General features: G+C 41.2%; 1 protein-coding gene and 1 long non-coding RNA gene across 2 annotated transcripts in view; one reads left to right on the top strand and one right to left on the bottom strand.

Annotated features, from left to right (window-relative positions):
• Positions 1 to 1,164: 1,164 nt before the first annotated feature.
• The window catches only part of camkvb (CaM kinase-like vesicle-associated b), a 34,969-nt gene continuing 11,501 nt past the window's right edge, over positions 1,165 to 24,632 (top strand). The window contains exon 1 of the mRNA XM_046875747.1: positions 1,165 to 1,385. The gene's annotated coding sequence lies outside the window, so the exon portion shown is untranslated. The remainder of the gene's footprint in view (positions 1,386 to 24,632) is intronic.
• On the bottom strand, positions 20,305 to 23,359 carry LOC124402613. The gene is made up of 2 exons (XR_006928754.1): positions 23,321 to 23,359; positions 20,305 to 23,033 (listed from the first exon to the last, which is right to left on the bottom strand). It is a non-coding gene; the product is annotated as an uncharacterized LOC124402613 (long non-coding RNA).

Here is a 24,632-nt window from a genome sequence, read left to right as displayed (position 1 = left end):
GTTGCCTCTAAACAACAACACTAATTCGAATCACTTCCTCGTGTTGTTATGCTGAGAAACAGCTGGACATCTTGATGCTCATGGTGCTAATGAGCTAAATTGTTTGTGTGAACTGGTTCTCACTGGGTTCCTTAACCTCCTAAAGCATGTCTACGGACGGCCTGGCTGCTTGAAATCGCTTGTATATTTGAATAATTGTGCGTGAATCCATCTGGATCTCATCCTGGGCGTATTTTCACCTCATCCACCGTTCAGACCCCGTGACCCTCACCAGGGTGAAAACTTCAATGTAAACGAATGAGACCTTCAGCCAGAACACCTGCTCTTGTTAAATAGCTTTTGAGATGAAACTTCTGTGTGAATTGTCAGATGTTTGGAGGAGTGAATCCTTACCACCACAGTGCTTTATTTTTTTACGATGGAAGAATTATGAAAACTATCCCCTGCTCACACTCCTCCTCCTGTTCTAGTGGTTCCATCAGCATCTTCTGTGTGGTGCAGAGATTTTGAGATGGTAACTTTTAATGTGGAAACCTTTAAATGTGTTTCGCTTTACCTGGAGATGTGGATTCGGTGGACCATTAAACACGTTTGGATGCAGTTAGACATTTTTATAATAAAGCTATAAAAAGGGAGAAGGTTGGAGTGAGGGAACAGCCCCAGGAACGTGGAACAGTGCTGCATATACAGTATGTTCTTCTGACAGATTTTTCTTCTAGATCTTTTCTCTTCTAAACTTCTAGATTACACACCTTTTCTAACTTTTTATTTGTGAGTTGGGTCATGTGGAAATCCAGTCCTGATCTTTAATGCGTATAAATCTGAACTTCCGAATTATATGAGAATAACTGAATGAGACTCTCTCTCTCTCTCTCTCCCTCTCTCTCTCTCTGTCTCTGTCTCTCTCTCCCTCTCTCTCTCTCCCTCTCTCTCTCTCTCTCTGTCTGTTTCTCTCTCCCTCTCTCTCTCCCTCTCTCTCTCTCCCTCTCTCTCTCTCTCTCTCTCTCCCCTCTCTCTCTCTCTCTCTTTCTCTCTCTCTCCCTATCTTTCTTTCTTTCTCTCTCTCTCTCTCTCTCTCTCTCTCTCTCTCTCTCCCTATCTTTCTTTCTCTCTCCTCTCTCTCTCTCTCTCTCTCTCTCTCTCTCTCTCTTTGAGGTCCCTCCTCTCTCTCTCTCTCTCTTGATTTTTCTCCTGCACCGACCGGCGCACAGCGGATGGGTAAAGAGCGGTCCGAGAGCGCAACTCGTGCGCGCTTCTACATCAAGATTTAACCATTACAACCATCAAAAACCATCAGAAGCCCATCACCAGATCATCCCAGGCTTTCGGACCGAGAACTCAGGGGGGGTCTCCGGGAAGCTTTTAAACCGCGTGCAAGAAAAAAAGTAAGTTTTGCGCTGCGGATGAATGGGTGCGCGTGCGCTTCTCTAGATAGAATGATGCACCAGTGCACGTTCCCATAGTTACCATAGTTACCATACCATCGATTCTGTAGTAATGTGACACAATGATGCGTAAATGACGCAGTTTGTGCCTCTTTTGAGGGAAAACGTGTTTTACTTTGACTTTGTTTTGAGAGAAAAAAAAGTTGAACCGAATTTCTGGAAGTGAAAGTAAAAAAAAGCTCGAGCGTGAAAAACGCGGTATAAAGTGCGGCTAAGTCAAGGAGTTAAACTCCGCACGATGTGACGTCATGACTACAGATTGCATTGATGGAACAGGTAAGCGCGCGCCCGAGGTGAAGTCATGATGCAGCAGACGCACCTGTGTCACGAGCGTCGCCGGCGCGCGCGTTTTTCTTTTTTTTTTTGTTTGTTTCAGGTGCACAGTGAGTCGTGGCGCGCGGGGTGAAGCTCGACACAAACACACACACACACACACACACATCATCATCATCATTCTGAAGAAGCCTGCAGTGCGCGCTCGTGATCCCGTTCGCACCCAACTGACTCATTTCATCCCCGAGAGTTTACTCTTTTGTTGCGCGATTCTTGAAGGTGATCATAAAGCGTCGTAACGCGTCATAAAGCGCAGGTCCTGAGCCAAAGTGCTGAAAAAAACCCCATCTGCGCCCTGAATCTGACTCAGTGTCACTGAAACGGAACTGAACCGAGTCTGACACACACACACACACACACACACACACACACACACACACACACACACTAATTTAACGGGTTTGTTTAGATAGGAGCTGAGGTTAAATGAATGCATGTCCACGTCGCAGGAACACAGGAACATGAGCAGGAACATGAGCAGGAACATTCAGGTGCTTGATGGAGAGAATGAAGTCGTGGTCACGGTCTTCGGAACGCAAAGGCACAGGATAATGAAGTGCACTTAATAATAAAGCGTGATCTCTGCGTAAACACGTGCATTTACACACAGACCATTTACTCAAATCATATTATTTGTAGTTCTGCTTAATACTACAGTGCAGGTCGTTGTTTAGGATCTGATCTTGAGCAGTGACAGTGAAGTGCAGCTGGAGATCTAGAAAAGCAGCACACACTTAGGAACAGAGGAAAACAATACTTGCAGATGATCTGTTATGAAATCTGGAGATTTTTAAATAATTTGAAATCATGGTTTTGTAAGGGATTCATCGTTGCATCATTTTCAGTGTAAAAAGACTTCAAATATAAAAATAAGACAGAATTATATATTAGTAATATTTGCGTCTGCACTGCTTCAGTCCACTGATCCGGTTCAGTGTTTCATGTCTTCAATTTAATGTGAAGAAAATCCTACAAATTGTCACTAAACCATAAAACAGTTATTAAATCTGCTACTTGTCTCTGTTATTCATCGTTATTTAATTATACATGTGTTTTATACACACACACACACACACACACACACACACACACACACACACACAAAAGTATTGAGACACCATGCCCAGACTAATGTAGTTCTAATCTGAAGTGTTACCACAAAGTTTGTAGGTAAAAAACTGTGCTTAATGAACATCTGGTTTACAGAGGTTGCAGTGGAACATCTAAAGATCTTAATATAACAACTTCCCAGAAGAGTGGAGGTTCTTATAACAGCAAATGGGGAAATGTGAAATGTACATAAAGCACGTACACATCTTATGGTCTGGTCTCTGTGAGTGTGTTTGGAGATGTTTGATATCCATGAGAGGATCGTTCTGAATTTTTGGAGCAGAAGATCACAGAACAGTTTCAATGTTCAATATTTCTTCAATGTGCCAGTGGACGGCACTGGATGTGTCAGATTTACTGTGTTCATGAGAGTTTTACACACATGCTGCATGCACCAAAGCGTTTCTTTAACCAGCCAATGCCATGGAAAAGTCTTGCAGAATAAATGTAAACACCCACTTTGTGATGTCACTTGAAGGATGTCAGTGTTTTGGTCAGATGATCGGTTTCATGGCATCATTTTTTCAGTGGTTTACAGCAATAAGGTGCCGATTCTATTGCCTTTAAACATATGATTTAATTATTAATCTAATTATTGCGTATATAATAAAAATGTATCTGAACTCACTGTGATGCAGAATCAGTGCTTCATTTATTAATGAATAGAAACAGTCTGTGGCCTGGTGCTTGGGAACCTCTGGTCTAGAGGATAAACTCTTCATTTCATACATGTTCATAAGAATGCAGAGTGTATTAGGTTTATTATGCTGTACATGGCTGTTATCATCTAATCATCTCATTATTTAGAAGGAAAAAAGCCTGATTTTCTCTCCAGAGTGTCCAAAAGTCATACACCAAGTCATGTGTTAGTTTGTTTTGTATGATTATATTTCAATCTCCATTACATGTCTACTTGGTCAAAAGTTTGTGGACACCTGACCATAAGAATGCTGTTAATCCCATTCCACATTTAGTCTCCATCATATGCTGTTCTAATAACCTCCACAAAGGCCTTGTCATGCTGGAGCAGGTTTAAGTCTCATAGTTCAAGTAAAAGGAAAATGACATGCATCCAAATACATCTTATAAAACTGAATCCCTCCATCAGTTTGGAGAAGAAACACTTATGGCTGTTTTCCCAATAATTTTGTCTGTTTAGTGTAAATCACCTGCTTGAGAAATATTTCACTCTAAAAATATATCCCAGGCCTCACAGCCAGACTCGGATCCTGCGAACGTGTCTTTCGGAGCGTAGCTGCGTGCCAACGCCGCGCTCGCTGCTCCCTGCCTTCCAGTGTTTAAACCGAGCAGCTAAAAACACAGTTCATCATCTTGAGAGCGCGAGAGTGTGTGTGAGGGAGAGCGTGTGAGGGGATGTGGGCGTCCTCGACCACTCAGAGGTCACAGTGAAGTCTCCCAGACGGATGGGACACTTCATAACACTCTCATTATCTCTCTTACACTTATACTGTAAATCTTAGTGTAATGATGCCTCATGCAGTGTAACTCATTACTTATATTTAGAATTACATTCACACTCAATTACATTAACGACTCTTGCTATACTGTATATATATATATATATATATATATATATATATATTATTGTACATCATCATCATCATCATCAGTGGGAGAGCTGAGACTTTGTGTGCTTACAATGATATTGAAAGGAACATTTCAGAATTGAATATAAATTTTAATATATCTTGCTTATATAAAGCAGGTGCTAGTGTGGCAGTACCACACACAGTAGTAAGTGGCTCCTGTGTCCTGTTACTGATAGATAATTACTGATGAATCTTTCTATGGCAGATCTTTCCAGGTATTAGTGAAACGCTGGAATAAGTGTAGAAATGCAGCATGTTGAAAAACAAATGCTGTTTACATGAAATTTGTTCTCCTATTTTATAAACTTAAAAGCCTCGTTTTGACTTGAACACCACTCGTATATAGAGTTTCACAAAAAATTAGAATTGAATAAAACGGCTTTTCCCAAGTCACCATCGACACGAGCCATATAATCGAATCATTGGCAATTAGGTGTAAATGTCTTTTCCACCAGAGAACAATTATCATATTGTGTACAAATATACTTATCCACATGCTAAAGCTACTGTTCACTCATTCTGTCACAATGCAGACATTATTATTAGGTTGCACACGGGTCATGAAAAAGCTTGTGTCAGTTATACTGGACCTCTGGGGCACCAGATCCAGAGGAGCACTAAGATGTTTGAGTGCAGTTGCTTGCTGTATAAAGACTTGTCCTTGATGTACTTCTATTTTGAGCATACCTGCACATAGACATGCTGCACAGTGACTTCTTGTGTCCTCTGTGCGTTTGTTCCTTCTGTTGCTGGCTGTGTTTGTGGCGAGTGAGTTCTGCTCATTCATTAAGTTGTTGGCCGCCAGTTTGTTGTTCTTTCATTTGTTGCCTGCTGATTTCTCATCTGTCTGCTGCTGGACTAAGTGGTGTCTGGTGAATATACCATGCGGTGAAGCTTCCTTTTACTGCATACAGCCAAAATATATGGCTCTATTATCATCCCCACAGGTCACATGATGTAGAAAGAGAAACGTGTAATCTCTGCACTTTCTTATTTCTCAATATATTAACAGGACATTCTGGATCTGTCTGCCACTGGCTTGAAATAGTCAGCATCCTGAAGGCCCATTGAGAGCCCATTTATCCGTTTCCACTGTACAGCTCGCTTGATTCCGAAGGTCTCGGTCAATCAGGAACTGACGATCCTCTCTCTCTGTTTATGCCCTTTGATGTTGCTCAAGAGATAACAACAGAGGTTAATCATTTTCTCCCACTCTTTAACCTCATCTCTGAGGGGCCATATTGATTTAGCAGCACTGCAAAAAAAAAAAAAGTGGAGGGAAAAAAACCAGAGAAACCACCAGCTGAGCTGAAATGTCACACCATCAGCAAATGCGATAGAAGCAACAACATTCTTTTTTAAATCATAGACGTAATCTTACAGTTTTACATCACAAACAGAATGTAGCGTTGTTCAACCAGAGACCGGATGTTACATTGTTACATCATAGACCAAATGTTACATCACAGACCACATGTTACATTGTTACATAGCAGACTAAATGTTATATTGTTACATCACAGACCACATGTTACATTGTTACATACCAGACTAAATGTTACATTGTTACATCACAGACAGAATGTTACGTTGTTACATCACAGATGGATTCTACTTTGATATATTACAGACAAAACCTTGTTGTTATATCACAGACACTGTGTAGAGGATTTGTCTTTCTTTTTCTTTGATTTTATTAAATTGATCATACAGTGAGGTATTAAATCGCTGAGAGACAGAGAGATAGAGAGACAGAAAGACAGAGAGACAGAAAGAGAGAGAGAGAGAGAGAGAGAGAGAGAGAGAGAGAGAGAGACAGAGAGAGAGAGAGAGAGAGAGAGAGAGAGAGAGAGAGAGAGAGAGAGAGAGAGAGAGAAAGAGAGAGTGCTGCACTAAGATGCAGAGCTTCAGGTGACAATACGGCTCATTTTACGTGGTGGATCCGTCGTGACCTGCCACTCGTTCTGCTGAAGGCTATTCTTGACAAAAGCTGTGTGCTGAAATGCTGCGGCGCCGCCAGAGTGACTGACTTCAACCTGTTATATACAGTGGCATTGATTCTCGGGTTTGAGTGAAAGAAAAGAGGAGCTTGTCAGAAAACTAGACATGGATTAAAGAATGTTGTGAGATAGATAGATCAGACGTGTCTGACTCTTCACAAGACTGTCGTCAGTGAGTGAAGGAGTTCAATCTGTTACTTACAGTGACATTGATTCCTGTATTCAACTAACAGAAACCATGTAAAAGAGAGAGAGAGAGACAGAGACAGAGAGAGAGAGAGTGTGAGTGTGTGTGTGTGTGTGTGTGTGTGTGTGTGTGTGTGCATGTGTGTATCACTGCTTGCGTAGGGGACTTCAAAGCCTCTCTTCATAGCGGGTTTAAAGGGGAATTTTAAATCAAAAATGGATGAATATTTCACTTGCACATCGTCTCATCCCACCACTGCAGGCGTTTTCATGTCTTTCTCAGAATCCGTGATTGTGTGAATCCGCATTTTTCCCCCCATCATTCTCCAGGCTCATGCAGATGAATCCTTTCTTTGTCTGTCTTTCATAATTACTTCATTTTCTCTTCTCTTTTAACCTCTTTTAATCATTCTGTTGCGTCCTGTAGTGCGGAAAAAAGAAAAGGAAAATGAACATGTCAGAGCTAAAGGCTTTTTAAAAAGCTCTGATCTCAGCTGTGTGGGTTTCACACACCGATTCTGGAGTTACTGAGCAATACATGGACCTGAGATCGAGGTTCTTTCTGACAGGGCATGCAGGGCCAGAAGTTTGCGGACACTTATGCATAAGATTGGTATGTGCTTTTTGAACGTCCCATCCCACAATTAATCTCTGTTATTTACTGTTGTATTAACCTCCATTCTTCCGGGAAGATGTTCCACTAGACTCCACTAGAGAAGATATTCCACTAGATGTTCCACTGTGCTTTTTTGAACATCCCATTCCACATTTAGTTCACTTCTTATGGGAGGATGTTTCACTAGATGCGCCACTAAATTGTTCCACTGTGCTTTTTTGATCATCTCACCATTCCACATTTAGTTCCCATTTGCTCTTCTAAAAACTTCCATTCTTCTGGGAAGATGTTCCACTGGATGGAGTGTGCTTGTGGAGATCTGTGCTCATTCGGCCACATGGGTGTTAGTGAACTCAGGTACTGATGTAGGTGAGCTGAGAAGGCCTGTGGTGCACTCAGTGTTCTTATTCCTCCTGAACATGTTCTAGCACTTCATTTTTCTGCTTAATTTGTGACACCAGTTGACGTGTCCGGTCACTAATCACCTCGCCGAGACACTGTAAGAGGCGGATTCTCAAACTGTCCTTCCACCAAAAGCTTCTGGTGGTGAAACTTTGCCAGTTATTTCCTCTCTGGTGAAAAGAAATGGAGCAGTTGGTGCTAATGAACAGAAAAGATCATTATTAACCCAGAATGACTTATTGACCAGGAGCATGCAGCATTGTAATTAATAACGCCTCAGCAGCGCTGCCTTTTCTACAGCATGTAGGAGGCAGTAGTGGATTTCCGTAAGAGGAAAAAAAAAGGCCCGAATCAGGCAAAAAAAGGCGCATGGACTCTGTGGTACACCACTTATATGTAAGATTTGCGTGGGCTGGCTGGCAGGAAGAGAGAGAGAAATGGAGAGGGAGGGAGATGTCTAGTAAATACTCAGCAACCTGATGCATGCTTATTCTTCATAGCCCTCTGTGGCTGTGGTACAAAAATATTGTATTTTTTTTTTAACAAGTCACACAGACTCAAAGCCTCCGAATGCAATCTGTTGCAGTTTCTTTCTGTTATTTCCCTCGTTACTTCTCGACCATATGATGTTGCTCCATTTCACGGTCTGTTAGGAGAGCGCATTTGTTTCGCACAAGTTACCTCCTCGTGTGTGTGTGTGTGTGTGTGTGTGTGTGTGTGTGTGTGTGTGTGTGTGTGTGTTTTCCTGTTCCTGCTCCAAAAGCCTCAAAGAAAAACAGACGAGTCGGACGAGTGTCGATAGGTACATGAGCAAACTGTTAGTGCTGAGCAGTCTGTCTCTCTCTCTCACACACACACACACACACACACACACACACACACTTGTAATGGGAAGAAGGGATCATTTTACTGACTTTCGAATCTCGTTCAGCAGAACAAAGAAATCTTTATTCCAGTCATTTCATTCTTTTAGTTCATTTGAGCATAATTACATTTTTTTATAAAATAATTTTAAGTACAAAAATTCCAAACTTTTCATCAGATTCCGAAGAAGTAAAAAAAATGAAATAAAAAGTCAGTAAAGCGAAAGACGAATGAAATTTTTTTTTTTTCAGTCGTTGTAAACAATGATCTTGTTTTATCGATGTGACTGTAGTCACACTGAGGTACATCAATCACTCAAGAGAGAAACAGTATCCCAGAACTTTAGAAGTTCTCTAACACTATAAATAAAATCAGTGTTTATTATGTCTGATTATCTTCTCCTCTATCAGGTGTCTCGTCCAAACGCGTGCTTCAGTGCGAGATTTCGAGAAAATCTGGTCGTCTATATGGAAAAGTAAAAAGAAAAGTGATATATGTTGATATAAATCCCATATTTTCACCGTGCTTTTCTTCTGAAACTGTGAAATCAATGTTATTACTAAGACTCGAGTCTTTTAAGGAGGCACCTGTGCCTTGTGATATCGTTAGAAATAACATTCATTTCAACATTGATATAATTAACAAAATATAATATACAACATACAGTACTGACGAAAGTATGGGGACACCTGACTTTTCCAGCCATTTGTGGTTCTTCCCCGAAGTTGAAGCCTTTATGCACAAAACCAGCTCCATGAAGATATGCTTTACAGAGGGGTGGAGTGGAAGATCTCCTGCTCAAGAGCTCCAACCCTGTTGAACACCTTTGCGATGAATTTTTCATGCTGACTTCACCACAGGTGTCCTCACCTTCTCACCTACATCATTAGCTGACTGTGCTAACATCCTTGTGGCTGAAAAAATCTCCACAAATCTTCACAGGCACACTCCAAAATCTAGTGGAACATCTTCCCAGAAGAGTGGAGGTTTTTATAACAGCAAATGTGGAATAAAATGTTGAAAAGGCACGTACCGACCTTATGTACTACTTTCACGTGAACATATTCCACGGAAACAATCCTACTTCAGCTTTCTCACACAGATCTCCTTAGAGAACTTAGAGATCACTGTTCAGCTGAGGACGGTTCCACATCAACACACTAAAGATCCATGAAGTTCTTGAGCGACTCTAGATCTTTAAGAATGGATTTGGACTGTAGTTAAGAGCAACAGGCTGCGACAATGGCCTCAGGACCACAGCATGAACAGTTCTGCATTTAAGCACCGCTCACTGACCAGAACACCTCAGAAATGATGGAACAGTAATGAATGGAGATTTGGGGATTAGGATGAGGTTCCCTTTTGAGTCTGGTTACTCTCAAGGTTTCTTCCTTGTGCCATCTCAGGAAGTTTTTCCTTCACCACAGTCACCACTGGTTCACTCATTTGGAATAAATGTATAATTATAAGGAACAAACTTATGTTCTACATTCTGGCCTTATAACCCTCTTCATCTCTGTAAAGCTTCTTGAGACGTGTCTCCGTTTCTTTTACTACAGAAGAATATCGGATTCTACAAAGCCTAGAAACTGAGATTTGCTGAAGCGTGTTGGTTTGTAGAAGTTTGCATCATACATACATTTGGAGGAAAATGAAAAAATCTGACCAGGGATTATTTTTTTATTTTCCATAATATGCTCCAAAACACAGCATATTTCGAGGTAAGCAGGATGGTGAAGAACCTGTGCTCCTGCTTCTTCTCTATGAATATGATTGTAATATTCGATGCGTCCGAGTTCATAGCTTTCAGCAGCCTCTGAAGTTGCTGAGTTTATAAAACACTGCAAATCTATTACGACATCACGCAGATGGCTGGAGTGTACCATCAGTCGCGTGTGTGAGTGTGTGTGTGTAGAAGCTCATGCAACAGTGCCTGCTCTAATTCCTTCATTCTGCCCACACTGTGTGAGATCCATGTGCTTCTCTGTGCACTATTTTGCAGTGTTTCAGATTAAAAACAAAAACAACAATACATTTTTTTTCTCCTTCCGAATTCTTCGAGACCATCACAAGAGCGGGAGGCGCCTAAATTTAGCCACGCATAACACGCCGTACATCCTCCTCTCCGCCCTGCTCAGGGAAAAAAAAGGAAAGCATGTGATTTATCCTCGTGCTCTTCGTTACTGGAACCGTGCAGCAAATGCACCAGCGAAGGGCCGTATCCACGGCAACGGAAAAAAAAAAAAAATAGATCCAGACACACAACAGGCCTTAAAGCAGGACGCTCTGATTAGCATGTGAAAAAAAAATGAAATGCAGAGTTGGAGATTCACACCGCTGCTAAAACGGTGAGGTGTCAGACGAACCGTGACGCTTTATCTGCCCCTGAGATCTCACCCGGCACTCCTGTGTGTTACCCCGCGTGGGCTTCGAACCCCGGACCATGCAGACTCACACAGCTGATCCTGAAAGTGGTTTGGAATGAAGTTCTGAGTACATCATATATATATGTATTGCACTTTTCCAGCTCTATGACGTTCTCCAATGTGTTGCCCCAAAGTGGGAAATGGTGGAAACTTTTCCTTCACCTGAACTAGCAGACGCAAACCTCCATGAAGATCTGCTTTCCATGGTTTGGAGTGGAAGATCTCCTGCTGTAGAGCTCTGACCTCGATCCTACACTATTTGGATAGATTGGAATGCACCCCAGGGCTCCCCACCTCAAGTACCTGTCTTGGCACCCTTGTGGCTCAACGAGCTCGAATCTCCACAAAATCTAGTGAAACATCTTCCCAAAAGAGTAGAGGTTCAGCAAATAGGGATTCATGTGGAATGGAATGTTGTTGTTTTTTTTTAAAGCATAATCTTATGCTCAGGTGTCCAAGAACTTTTCTCCATGTAGTGTATCAGTGTAATTGTAAATGAATCCTGAGAACAGGGTTGATGTTAGCAGTGATTTGGAGGTTGGATTTGTAGGAAACAGGAGAAAACGAGCTCCACTTTCCTGACTCAGTCATTCCGAGGTTTGGTGAAGCTGTATGTTCAGCAGGATCTGTTTCAGAGCTGTAAGTGGCTGTTCGCATTCTGTCCTGCCTGCCTTCTCACACACACACACACACACACACACACACACACACACACACACACACACTGTAAGAGGTGCTTGGTACAGTGATTTAGTGTAGAGGATGGCGTGTGGGCGTTCCCCTTTATTACTGGAGCAGCTTCACACCTTTCTCACTTAGTGCTCTTCACATCCCACCTCACTAAACTTCGACCCCCATCCACTTGGTGACTCATACCTCTCTATCTATTTCTGTCTCTCTCTCACTTTTTCCTCTCTCTTTTTCCTCACATTCACCCACTCTGATGCAGATCCTCTTCATGTCGCTTGTCTTATTTACCCTTATGTTTCCCTCTGTCTGATTTCCGTCCGGGGAAATGACACGACAACACTGATTAACACGAGAACAGAAAGCCCAGAGTGTGTCATGTGGGAGCCCTTGAATCTCTTTTACACACACACACACACACACACACAGTGTTTCACTCTAGCCGGAGTGCAGATGTTTGTGTTGCGGGTTTCATGGAGCAGATGAACCTCTGTAGCTCTTATTAACCTTGTGCACCAGCGTGCTCGAGCGCTAACGAACAGAGCTTCTCCTGTCAGGCCTACGCTAGCCAGGATTCATGCTTATTTGCCTGGAGTGCTTTTTCTTCTCCAGCACACCTGATTCGAGTGATCCGCTTCACCGCAAGGTCAATTTTTGGTAAATATGGTGATAAGCTTCGTAATTTCACCATCAAATATGTTTTATCTGATTTACCTTCACTGTTACTATTTTAGTATTTTATACTCACGAGGTAAAACTGGGCAAATCTGCCACAAAGACTTTTGACACGACGTACGTTTGACATACGGCAATGCTGCAACGATTCGTTAGAGGTGTTCACTGAAAAATGATTAGAGATCAGGCAGGACCTTCGATGAGCTCAACCCTAGAGCTACTTCACAGAACACAGAGCTACATCACAGGACACAGAGCTACATAACAGAACACAGAGCTACATAACAGAACACAGAGCTACATAACACAACACAGAGCTACATCACAGGACACAGAGCTACATAACAGAACACAGAGCTACATCACATGACACAGAGCTACATAACACAACACAGAGCTACATAACACAACACAGAGCTACATCACAGGACACAGAGCTACATAACACAACACAGAGCTACATAACACAACACAGAGCTACATCACAGGACACAGAGCTACATACACAACACAGAGCTACATAACACACACAGAGCTACATAACACAACAGAGCTACATAACACAACACAGAGCTACATAACACAACACAGAGCTACATAACACAACACAGAGCTACATAACACAACACAGAGCTACACAACACAGAGCTACATCACAGGACACAGAGCTACATAACAGAACACAGAGCTACATAACACAACACAGAGCTACATCACATGACACAGAGCTACATAACACAACACAGAGCTACATAACACAACACAGAGCTACATAACACAACACAGAGCTACATAACACAACACAGAGCTACATAACAGGAAACAGAGCTACATAACACAACACAGAGCTACATAACAGGACACAGAGCTACATAACACGACACAGAGCTACATAACATGACACAGAGCTACATAACACAACACAGAGCTACATAACAGGACACAGAGCTACATAACACGACACAGAGCTACATAACATGACACAGAGCTACATAACACAACACAGAGCTACATAACAGGAAACAGAGCTACACAACACAGAGCTACATAACACAACACAGAGCTACATAACACAACACAGAGCTACATAACACACAGAGCTACATAACACAGAGCTACATAACAACACAGAGCTACATAACACAACACAGAGCTACATAACACAACACAGAGCTACAACACAACACAGAGCTACATAACACAACACAGAGCTACACAACACAGAGCTACACAACACAACACAGAGCTACTTCAAGCTCCATAATCATTAAGGAATGGAAGAAAAGATGAGTCACGAACGCTTTTTGCGATCAAAATCACATTTAAAAAGCTCTCATCAGATAAAACATCTGTCACCTCTGCTCTCTCTGCACTATAGAGAATATTATATACTGTTTCTTTTACACAGAATTTGAGTATTACTGTACAATGACTCATTGTTCTGTAGTCTAATAGTTTTTCTTTCTTTTATAATTTTTTTTAAATAATCTTCACTCATCAGAGTAACACTGCCTCTGTAACCCAGAGAGAATAAAAGTGTTTAATATTATCACCCTGGAAGCAGGTATGAAGTGTACACCAGAGAATGCTAACAATAACAACACAATGAAATGGTGATCAATTGATCAAATATCTTTTACAACATTTTAGCTGAAGTTGTTTATGGAAAACTTTATAACGGGTTTCTGCTCAGGTCTGAAAGGCAAAGGCCTACGCAAATCGCTAATTTTCTCCTAAATGCAGCACTGGAAATCGATATGAATGTGTCACACAGTGCTACGAGCTGAGATGATCTCTGTAGCTGCTTTTTGTCTGAACTATTTTCTGCTTTATATCTTTTCCAATTTAACTTCAAGTCATGAAAATATATTTGAATTAACCTTGAAGTACCCTGAACCCCACTGCATGATTTAGCACAGGGAAAGTGGTCGCTTGGTGGTGTAATCATTGGATGCTGATTTGGAAGTTTAAATCCCAGCCACTGCTGGACCCTTGAGCAAGGCCCTTGAGCCTCAACTGCTTATTGTAAGTGACTCTGGATAAGAGTGAATGCCATAATGTAAACATAAATATAGTTTTCCATTGAAACAGAAAGTCAGTTTTTGGACATACCAAGTGCCTCCTCTCCTCTTTTAGCTAGGGATAAGCCTCACAACAGGGTTACCTAAAAGGATGTTGAGGGAGGAAACACTTTAGAACCTAGAGAGCATTTGATTGGCTAGAGACTCTGAACTGTTGTGTGATGGCAGTAAAATTGGCGATCTATATTGCTAAGGGGATTTTAAACGTGTTTATCTTCTAAATGTTTTGTTGCTGTTTGATAAACTTGAGGTTAACATGTGAGCTACAAAAAATCAGACGTGGTTTTATGGAAATGTTCAGACATTTTGATTTTGTTGATCTCAATTGATCTTTAATCCTGTTCAAAGTCTGGATAGTTTTATAAAACAACAAAAACAAAAAAACAAGCTTTATCCGGAAATTTCAGAAAAGCTTGTGGAAAGTCTAATTCATTAGCGCTACTTAAGCTCTGATATCTGAAGGTTAAAATGAAGGTGGCTGTTGAAGGGGACTGCTTGGCTTGCTTATTTCCTGTTGGCGCCGCCACAGTGGCACCACGGGCCAAGGATATATTTCAAGTCTTGTGAAATGTATGACTTTGGCCGCCTCGGTGCGGGATAATGTGTTTGGAAGCAACAGCCAATCTAATTACGGCAGCTCTCGGCTCTTGTGCTCTGTCCATAAACCGAGCACTTACAGATCCGGCCCCCGTTTACTTCGGGAAGGTAATGAGAGCATCAGAAACATCCGAAGATTTTTTTAAATAAAGGAATGAAAATGTACCTTTGTAAAAACACATGCTGTATCAAAGGATCATTTGTTACATAATGGCTGTAATCAGTGTAACAAGTTGTTTATCATAGCTGTTATTCATCCAAGAAAACTGTACAGTCGTTGATATGGAGATGTTCACTGTGAGATGTTTTTGAAACAGTTATGGAAGGAGTCTCCAGTGTAACAGTCGGAGGTGATGTTATATAAACAAGCTTCTATACCAGAACACAAGACAAGATTGTGGATTTTCTTGAGATTCCATTTCAGTCAAGCCTTTCATTAGTTATGCAGGCCTCCAGGTTTAGATCTGAGGAACGCTCAACTCCACCAGCAATCCAATAAAGATAATGTATCGCCGCCCATAGGGCATGTTAATGCAGCCCAATAATTACCAATGGGAAGACTGATCACTCTTTAGCACCAAAAGAAGTCGGTGTTTATCACACAGTTGATGCCACTGACTCCAAATTAAGTAACTGCTGCTGTGCTTTTAGTCGAATCCTGGACCTGCAGCCGAGCTGCAACTCTACAGTGTGATATTGACTTGAAATGCGAAGTATTTTCAGCTCTGAGAGTTTGACCCTTGAAGATCCCGGATTAAATTACACCGTCTGCAATCCATTTCCTTCCCAGTAAAAGCCATTACAGGGAGAAAAAAAAACAACTTTATGGCTGTGGGTAAAATGTTATTATAAAGCGACAGCTTCAAATCTGAAATCTGATTGGCGAGTGTTGAATTCTGTATAAAATGATTTTAAAACCTTGTGTCTGAGGCACTTCTGTTTCGCCCTGCTGCACACGGAACAGTCCAGACTTTGTCTGTTATTATAAATAATTCTCATCAACGTTTTATTAATAAAGAGAGCAACCAGTTGTTTTTTTTATTTTTTTTTGGATTACAGTCAGCATGGTATGTTGTTATGGTTACAGTGCACTTGTGTTACCTGCGTAAAATAAAAAAAATATGCATAAATTATTGTGTGTGTTGAAAGAATGGTTTATGATTACATATTAGACAGTAATATGTATAATTATAAAATGAATAATAATAAATTAATGATTATTTACTGAATAAATATACACTATGAAGTTATTCATATTCTGAATAAATGTAATCATTATTCTTCTACTGATTTTTCAGTGGGATTTTTTAAAATAATATGTAAAATGTCAGTGTTTTATTGTGTTGTGGTTGAAAGTGAGAGATGTTTGTGTTGTTATATTGGTTGAGCTGAATTTGTGAGAGACAATCAGACAATCATCAAAGAGACAATCATTTGCATAGTCGCAGTGGTTTATGGGAAATGATATGAAGGCCTGGAAAATGAATCAATCACTCTTTAAGACGCCTCGTTCTTCTGAGTCACATTAGATTCAAGATTCGAGATTGTTTATTTGTCACAAACATGGTTATATACAAGATACAACTTGCAGTGACGTGAAAACCCGATTGGACCCTCAGAAATCGCGCATTAAGTAAAGTCTATAAATATTAATCATATAAGAATAAGGAGAGAAAAAGAAAGAAGTACGAGAAGATATGAGAGAATATATTATATAACGATTGTGGGCCTAAAAAGATGCAAATATATTTCGATGTGCTAACGGCATTAATTAAGACACTGTAAGGTGCAGTGTGCAGCTGCAGAATGAAGACTTATGGGATAGGTAATATGGGCATGCTGGCATTGAGAAGTCTGATGGCTTATGGGAAGAAGCTCCTCCTAAGCCTCTCAGATTTGGCCAGTAGACAGTGGAAACTCTTGTCTGATGGCAGCAGACTGAACAGACAGTTACTGGGGTGATTAGGGTGCTTGATGATGATTAAAGACTCGTTCAAAAAGAACAAATAATTTATGAACGTGACATCACTAATTTTCATTTAGTTTGTAATGTTCTGTCACACCAGCTACAGAAGTTTTTCTTTCTTGCTTGTTGTGTTTTCTTTGCGAAAGTTCCTAGACCTAATAAAATCCCTGTACTGTACACAAAGTTAGTTGTGGACTTGTGTAAGCCCAGTGAGTGTGATGTCAGCGCTGGTGTTCTGAGCTGCAGGCCATCATACACCTTCGTTCTCACAGTAAATAAAGCAGCTCGAAGCCCTGTGGAACATGCAGCAGAGCAGGTAGACGCCTCCACAGCAGGCCTGCTGACCTCTGACTCACACTCCTCCAACTTCTAGATTTCAGAGCCTCTGTATATCCATCACCACACATCCTGTTACTCAATAGGGTTCTTCTGTTAACGTATCTTAATGAACGTCACGTCACTCTAATGACCGCTAGTCGGGCTAATCGGCCCTCCAGGCTTCGGGAGCTTTGAGAAACGACGGGAGCTTATTAGGGAGCGGTTTGCTGGGAACACAATCCATTAATTGGTTACGCTATTGATTTTCTTCTCAAATGACTTCCAGTGCCTTGGAAAATGGCTTAAGAAATCAGCGAATCCATGTTTCATTTCCTGAATCATGAACAATGGGTTCAATTTGAGAGCCAGATATGAACTCTGTTCTGCGGAAATGTCCGGAAAGATGTAAATGGAGCCATCGGTCAACATGAGATCTTTGTGAAGGATTAATGAAACCTCACCCAGATTTATATCACATGGTATAATTTGGATTTTCTGACAAAATAGAGACAGTTTCAGGGTGTTGCTGTGGTGTAGCTGAGAACAGGTAAATGTTTGAGGAGGTGGTAAATTACTGGTTAACACCAAGTTGCCATTTCTGGGCCCTTGAGCAAGGCCCTTAGCCCCGTAGCTGCTCAGGATAGTTGTAAGTCTCTCTGGATCAAATGCAGTAAAAGATTGTGTTGTAAATTTGGGTTGGATAAACCTGTGTGTGGCGTCCAATCAGAGGTGGTGATATTTACATAGTCCTAAGGCTTTATGGGTAATTAACAGAAGGCCTTACCATTTGTGAGACTCCCACTGCAGTCAGTTATGAAGCTGTAGAACAGTTTTTTTTGGTCTTTTTTTAATTTGTTTGTTTTAATGTCTGTGAGCTCATTTTTTAGCTGTTATTCCTGGTTGAATAAATAAATGTCCTGATTTCCTCTTTTTAATAAACTCTACTTTTATCAGCTATCTGTCTCTGTTGTCCTTTTATAAAACCTCATTCTGTGCAGTTGGAGTGCTCTGAGTACACGCTTGTATGGATGATAATTGCCAAAATCCAGCAGCTAGTAAATTATAAATATACAAAACTTTAATTAGCCCATAATCACTGTTGGTCTGCTGAAGTGTGGGGGATAAAATGCAGATTTCTGATGCTGTGTGTTGCTCGTTCAAGTCTTGAGTAGAAGTCAATTCTACTTAATATCCTGCATATATAAATCTAAAATGGTGAGGCTCGGGTAGTCGTTCTGTGGCTCGGATGCTTGGCTTTTATTGTCTCAGGTTATAGAGATTGTTGGACCAAACCCCATCCAGGTCTTTAGAACAATAAGTCATAATAAGAGTTGGGTGTTGAGTAGGTTGAATGTGACTTTCTCCTCTTTCGTTTCCCTCTCCTTCTGGCCTTCATATTCATTTTCAGTTCCTTCTCATGAGGGTTGAAATGTGGGACAAGAATTTAGTTTAGTCCTGTAAAGCAGTTTGGTGAGCTAAAGCATTACAGCAACAACAATGACAACAACAGTATTGTGTTGAGCTACACACACTATCCAGAGTCAGATAATTCACTCATTCTAGGATCAATTCATAAGCTGTTTCGTGAAGTTTCACACATCAGTTGTAACATAGGCCTGAAAAATCTACCTACCATAATCGATAACAATGCTGCAAAAAAACAACTGGCTCAAACTGCAATGCATTGTGGGTAACTTCTGCTTTAGGTGGTTACTCTGTGCTCCATTCACATACTCACTGGAAGAGTGTGTCTATCTATCTATCTATCTATCTATCTATCTATCTATCTATCTATCTATCTATCTATCTATCTATCTATCTATCTATCTATCTATCTATCTATCTATCTATCTATCATCTATCTATCTATCTATCTATCTATCTATCTATCTATCTATCTATCTATCTATCTACACACACACACACCCATGGTCAGTAGGCTGTTTATAAAGGTGTGTTAATAATTATCAAGCCTTTATTACCTTCAATCAGAAGAAAGTAAGAAGCATCATTAGAAATAAAAGTAGGTAGAAACGATTCCAGAATCTTCTCCACATGATCACATCAGTAGAACAGACTGAATCTAGCAGGTTGGTTTGGACTGGTGTTGGTGTGGAGCGTTACAGTTCCTGCAGCTTTACATCACTGAACAGTCCTCAACCTACAGGGAAGAAGCTGAAGCTGAAGATACAAAACAACTTGAGCACCAAATTATTATAATAAAAAACTCTGGTTGTGGTTTTGGTTAACGGAGGACAAAAGGCCAAATTTTCAGCGCCGCTGTCGCTGCTCTCCTACAGTCCAGTGGGTAAATGAACTCTTTCTGGTGCTGCACGTTGAAGGTTCAAATCTGCTTTAGTTGCTTTTCTTCTGATCACCTTGATGTGAAACAGATCTTTTGTTTATGTTTCTGGAAAACACTCAAGTGTTAATTTTGCTCGTTTTTTATGTTTCTTTTCTATTTAACTTTAAAAAAGGCGTTCTGCTTATGTACCAAATGTACCCATCAGCCCCCACGCTTTCTGTAGAACAGTGGTTAGACTTGAGTTTTCTCCATGTGAGAGGTTTCAGGTTCAAACCTCAACTCACCTCATTACTTCTTAACTTGTTTATGTTAAACTTTTAATTTTTTTCATGTTCTTAATAGTTGTAAATGTGAGACGGAATGAAATTGGAGGTTTGAGTCTCCTGTTGGTTTCTTTTCTGTTAATAACTGATAAAAGAGAATTTAGTAACATTCCTAACATTGCTTTAACCTCTTAAAATGTTTGTTGTATTTTAAAAATTGTAATGAGGAGCTGCACCATCATTCTTCCGTAGTACAATGGCTAGAGCGATGCTCTCTGGTGCAGTAAGGCGTAGGCTTGAGTCCATGTTAAGTGAACTTTTTTCTAATGGTTGTTTATATTTTATCAAACTGTTAAAGAAAGGCATTCTGCTAATGTACCAAATTTACCCCCACACCATCACAACCTCTCCATAGCACAGTGGTTAGAACAATGCTCTTTAATGCAAAAGGTTGTAGGTTCAAAACCAACCACACTATTTTTCTTTTTAACCAACAATAATGACACGTTGGTTTTATGTCCATGGTAGTTGTGTAAGTGAGACTGATAAAAAGCTCCATGAACGTAATGTAGTGGGTCGAGTAATGCTCCTTGATGTAGTAGGTCTGTGGTTCAAATCCACTTTTAGTGTCTTTCTGACTTATAACCTGAATGTAGAAGAGAATTGTCTTTAAAGAGCAGGTTTCGTTATGAGCTCTGTGGCTCAGTGGATTGACAGTTGCCTCTGGATCTAGAGGTCGTGGTATCAAACTCCAGGTCAAAGCTACAATGAGTCAATACATGGTCAATGGCAGCAAATGGGGTGTTTAAAGGACCAAAAGTGAGTGTGGCGAAAACCAAGTATGGTGGTCAGTGTGGCGGAAATGGTGCAGACTGAGTACTGCGTGGTGGAACGGGCGCACGCTGAGTGGGGCGGTCAGCGCGGCGGAACGGGCGCACGCTGAGTGGGGCGGTCAGCGCGGCGGAACGGGCGCACGCTGAGTGGGGCGGTCAGCGGCGGAACGGGCGACGCTGAGTGGGGCGGTCAGCGCGGCGGAACGGGCGCACGCTGAGTGGGGCGGTCAGCGTGGCGGAAATAGAGCAGGCAGGACAGTGTGATGAACCAGAGTGAATGGGGCAGTCATCCCCAACAAGGGTAACACACACACAGAAAGAGAGAGAGAGAGGTGGGGTTGATGACAAGGGAGAGCTGGGGCTCCCTGGGCCCAGCAAAGTGGGGTGAACTACAAGAGGAAAAAAATGATTTAAAAAAGCCATAAACTTCCAGGCAAACCCAAAAGAATAGAGTCTTAAAAGAAACTACTACCTTTTTCATCTGCTCACTCTTCACCCTCCTCTTTAACCTCCCACTTCTCTCCTCTCCTCTCCTCTCCTTTCCTTTCCACTCCTCTCACCCTTGCCAACCAGCCTCTTTTGCCTCTCACTATTATCCACACATAAACCCTTGCGGGATTCGAACCAACAACCTCACGGGTGAGAAGCAAGGCCTTTACCACATCACCACCAAGACCTGCACACTGAACTCCTTTTTTTGGGGGGTTTATCTTTTAAAAGGATATCTAATGTAAAAAAAAAAAAAAAAAAAAAGCTGAATGAAACTGGGAGGAGCTGAAGGAGTGGGAGGGACTGGATAAGTGGGAGGAGCTCTAGATGCCAAGCAAGGCAGACTTTGATCACATCCAGGGAAGAGGAATCCCAGAAGGTTGATCTTCAGAAGGCGTTACATTGAGCAGCAGAACAAACACAGAGTCTGAGTTTTTCCATCAACCTGCACGATGAAGGTGGGAAGTAACTCCGATCTGTAATACAACCTGCTTTAGATAATGTTAAAAGGGTGGTGCCTCTGAGTATGAATCTCTAACACCTCAATAAACTTCTGTCACACTCTTATGAGAAAACACAACAATAAGAGCTGATTTTTAACTGGACTGAATGGAAGAGTGACATTTTTACACAGGGATGAGGGACTACATACAACACTAACACACTAACACACTCTGTAACACTAACACTCTGTAACAATGCACATGAAGCACAAAACATGTTCGACTCCCCTCACTTTACTACTTACTGATCTACATCCAGTTCAAATGCAATAAATGTGCATGTATACACACACACACACTCACTCACTCACTCACTCACTCACTCACTCACTCACTCACTCACACTTACTATATAGACACTTACAGATCCATACATACATGTCCAAGTCACAAACATACTCAGACACACACATGAACACACCCTTACTCACTTACTGACTGTAGATATCACACAAAGGTAAAGTCACTTCCACCCAACCTCCACTCATCACCAACAGAGAGCGATCGCTAGCTACTGCTTTAACTCTCCCAAATACACAACACACACACACACACACACACACACACACACACCCTTAAAAACCAAAAACAGGGAAATCATCAACCTCTGCGACGTCAAAACAGTGCCAGTGAACCAGCGCAAAAATCGATATATTCACTCAACTCTATATTGTAAACTCTAGAGAGAAGCCCCGCCCACCTCTTTAAGGTCTTCTAAACAACGTCAACCGAATTCCCGTAACATTCTTAGACCCTGATAGCAGATCCATTTTTTCATGCTGGGACGCAGCTGGAGTCCGTGCTGACCGAGCAGCTATCTATTTTTAAACTTATATAAAGCGCTTATATAAGGGGCCGTAAAAAATCCCAAGCGTACGGAGGGGAAAAACTGTAAAACATTCCACTTCTTCATGACAGGATGCGCTGGAGTGATGTGAGGGTAATATTGAAGTTCTTCTTCGAGCCTGTGTGTGTGTGAGTGTGCGTGTGTGGTGTGTGTGTGGTGTGTGTGTGTGTGTGTGTGTGTGTTTGAGAAAAAGGGTTGACAAACACCACTGCAGATCTGAAGTCACTCTCCATGCCTACATCTACAGCACTTTCCCTGTGACACCTGCTGTAATTTACAGCTGGTGATCGCTCCTCAGGGCTTCGGCTCCGACTCAGCAGTCTAACGGGGCCTTCAATTAGAGCTCGTGCCACGCTTACGCCCGGCTCCGCCGTGATTTATCCTCCTCCACCCCTCCGCTTTGTTCCCTCCATGCCCGGGTTATTGGGTCACAAGTGCTGAGGCAGCAGATCAGATCCTCCTGCACAGACTTCTTGCCTGTGGTGTGCACACGGGGTAGACAAGTTAGAAGACAGTTTGGTGAACATTCAGTATATTACAGCAACAGTGTCCAAATAAACACCTTCAACTACAGCAGAATTTTACACTTCAACCATGGAATAAACCAGAGGAAGCTTCCTGGACCTCTGAACTCTCATCATGACCACCATCAGGATTAAACTAAATATCACTTCTCTAATTCTACATTACAAGTCTTAATCAGAAGTAAACACAAAAATAAAACCAAAACACAAAAGAACTGATTTGAGTGTTTGTTCTACTACCTGTTCATTTCCCTGTTAGAGCTCCACTACTTCTTATTCGCTGCTGTTTTAGTGATCTGTACTGCTCGTTACACCGCCACCTGGCGGCTATTTCTGATTCTGCATGAGTCACCTCCGCTCACAGAATTTAACATTTATGCCTATGGAGAGATGTTCCCTAAGTGTTTGATTACTTCTGGTTCGCATTGCAGGAGGACATTACACTACTATTTACACATATGAAGTATGCGGAGGTGCAGTTGTGGCTCCAGTGAAAGGAGACGTGTTGAATTGTGTTCATTGTGTTTCTTGCTTTAGTGATAAAATTTATTCTCTCTGTATGAGGTCCTGTGTGTGATGCAGCGCTCTGTTCTACTGCACTTCTCTATAATACTGACAGTTTCTATACCTGTGGCATCATAATAATGGTATTCAGGGGTGGATTGATTTAAGTAGGACACCACTGAAGGCCTGGGGTTGAAATGCACGGCCACTTATATACACGTACAGTTACTGTAACACTCACAGTTACTGTTACATTGGCATGTACAGTTTGTTACACTTACAGTTATATTTACACAGTTTACACAGTTACATTTACACTCACATTTACATTTACTGGTTTTCCACATTTACTGTTACAGTTACAGGTACAGTTACACATACAGTTACATTTACACTCACATTTACTGTTACAATTACACCTACAGTTACAGGTACAGTTACACATACAGTCACATTTACTGTTACAATTACACCTACAGTTACAGGTACAGTTACACTTACACTCAGAGTTACTGTTACACTTGCACTTTCACTTAAAGTTACACTTAGTTATAGTTACAATTACTGTTACAGTTAATATTTACACTTATAGTGACCCTTACACTTACAGTTACTGTTACACTCACATTTACATTTACAATTACACCTACAGTTACAGGTACAGTTACACTTACTGTTACATTTATACTTACTGTTACAGTCACGGCTATACCAACAATTACACACAGTTACAGTTAGTTACACTTATGGTCACACTTACATTTACGTACTGTTACAGTTATATTCACAAATAAACTTACTGTTACAGGTACTGATGCATTAGTAATACATCTGGACTGGACCTCAGTGTTGGGGATGAGTCGCACTGCATCATGTTCTCAACCTGAGGAAAAAAAAACATTTACTGGTCAGGTGTGATAATCACCTGTATTTAGTTATAACAATATTTATTTATTTAGCAAAAGAATAAACATAACTAACTTAATTACATTTAAAAAATATCAAAGTGCAGAAAATAGGAGGTGTGGCCTCTGTATCTGTCAGTCTT

Source organism: Silurus meridionalis, chromosome 19 (genome assembly GCF_014805685.1).
Source record: "Silurus meridionalis isolate SWU-2019-XX chromosome 19, ASM1480568v1, whole genome shotgun sequence".
NCBI lineage: Eukaryota > Metazoa > Chordata > Actinopteri > Siluriformes > Siluridae > Silurus > Silurus meridionalis.
Note: the sequence above shows the minus strand (reverse complement) of the source record. Positions and strands in the feature narration are given on the sequence as shown.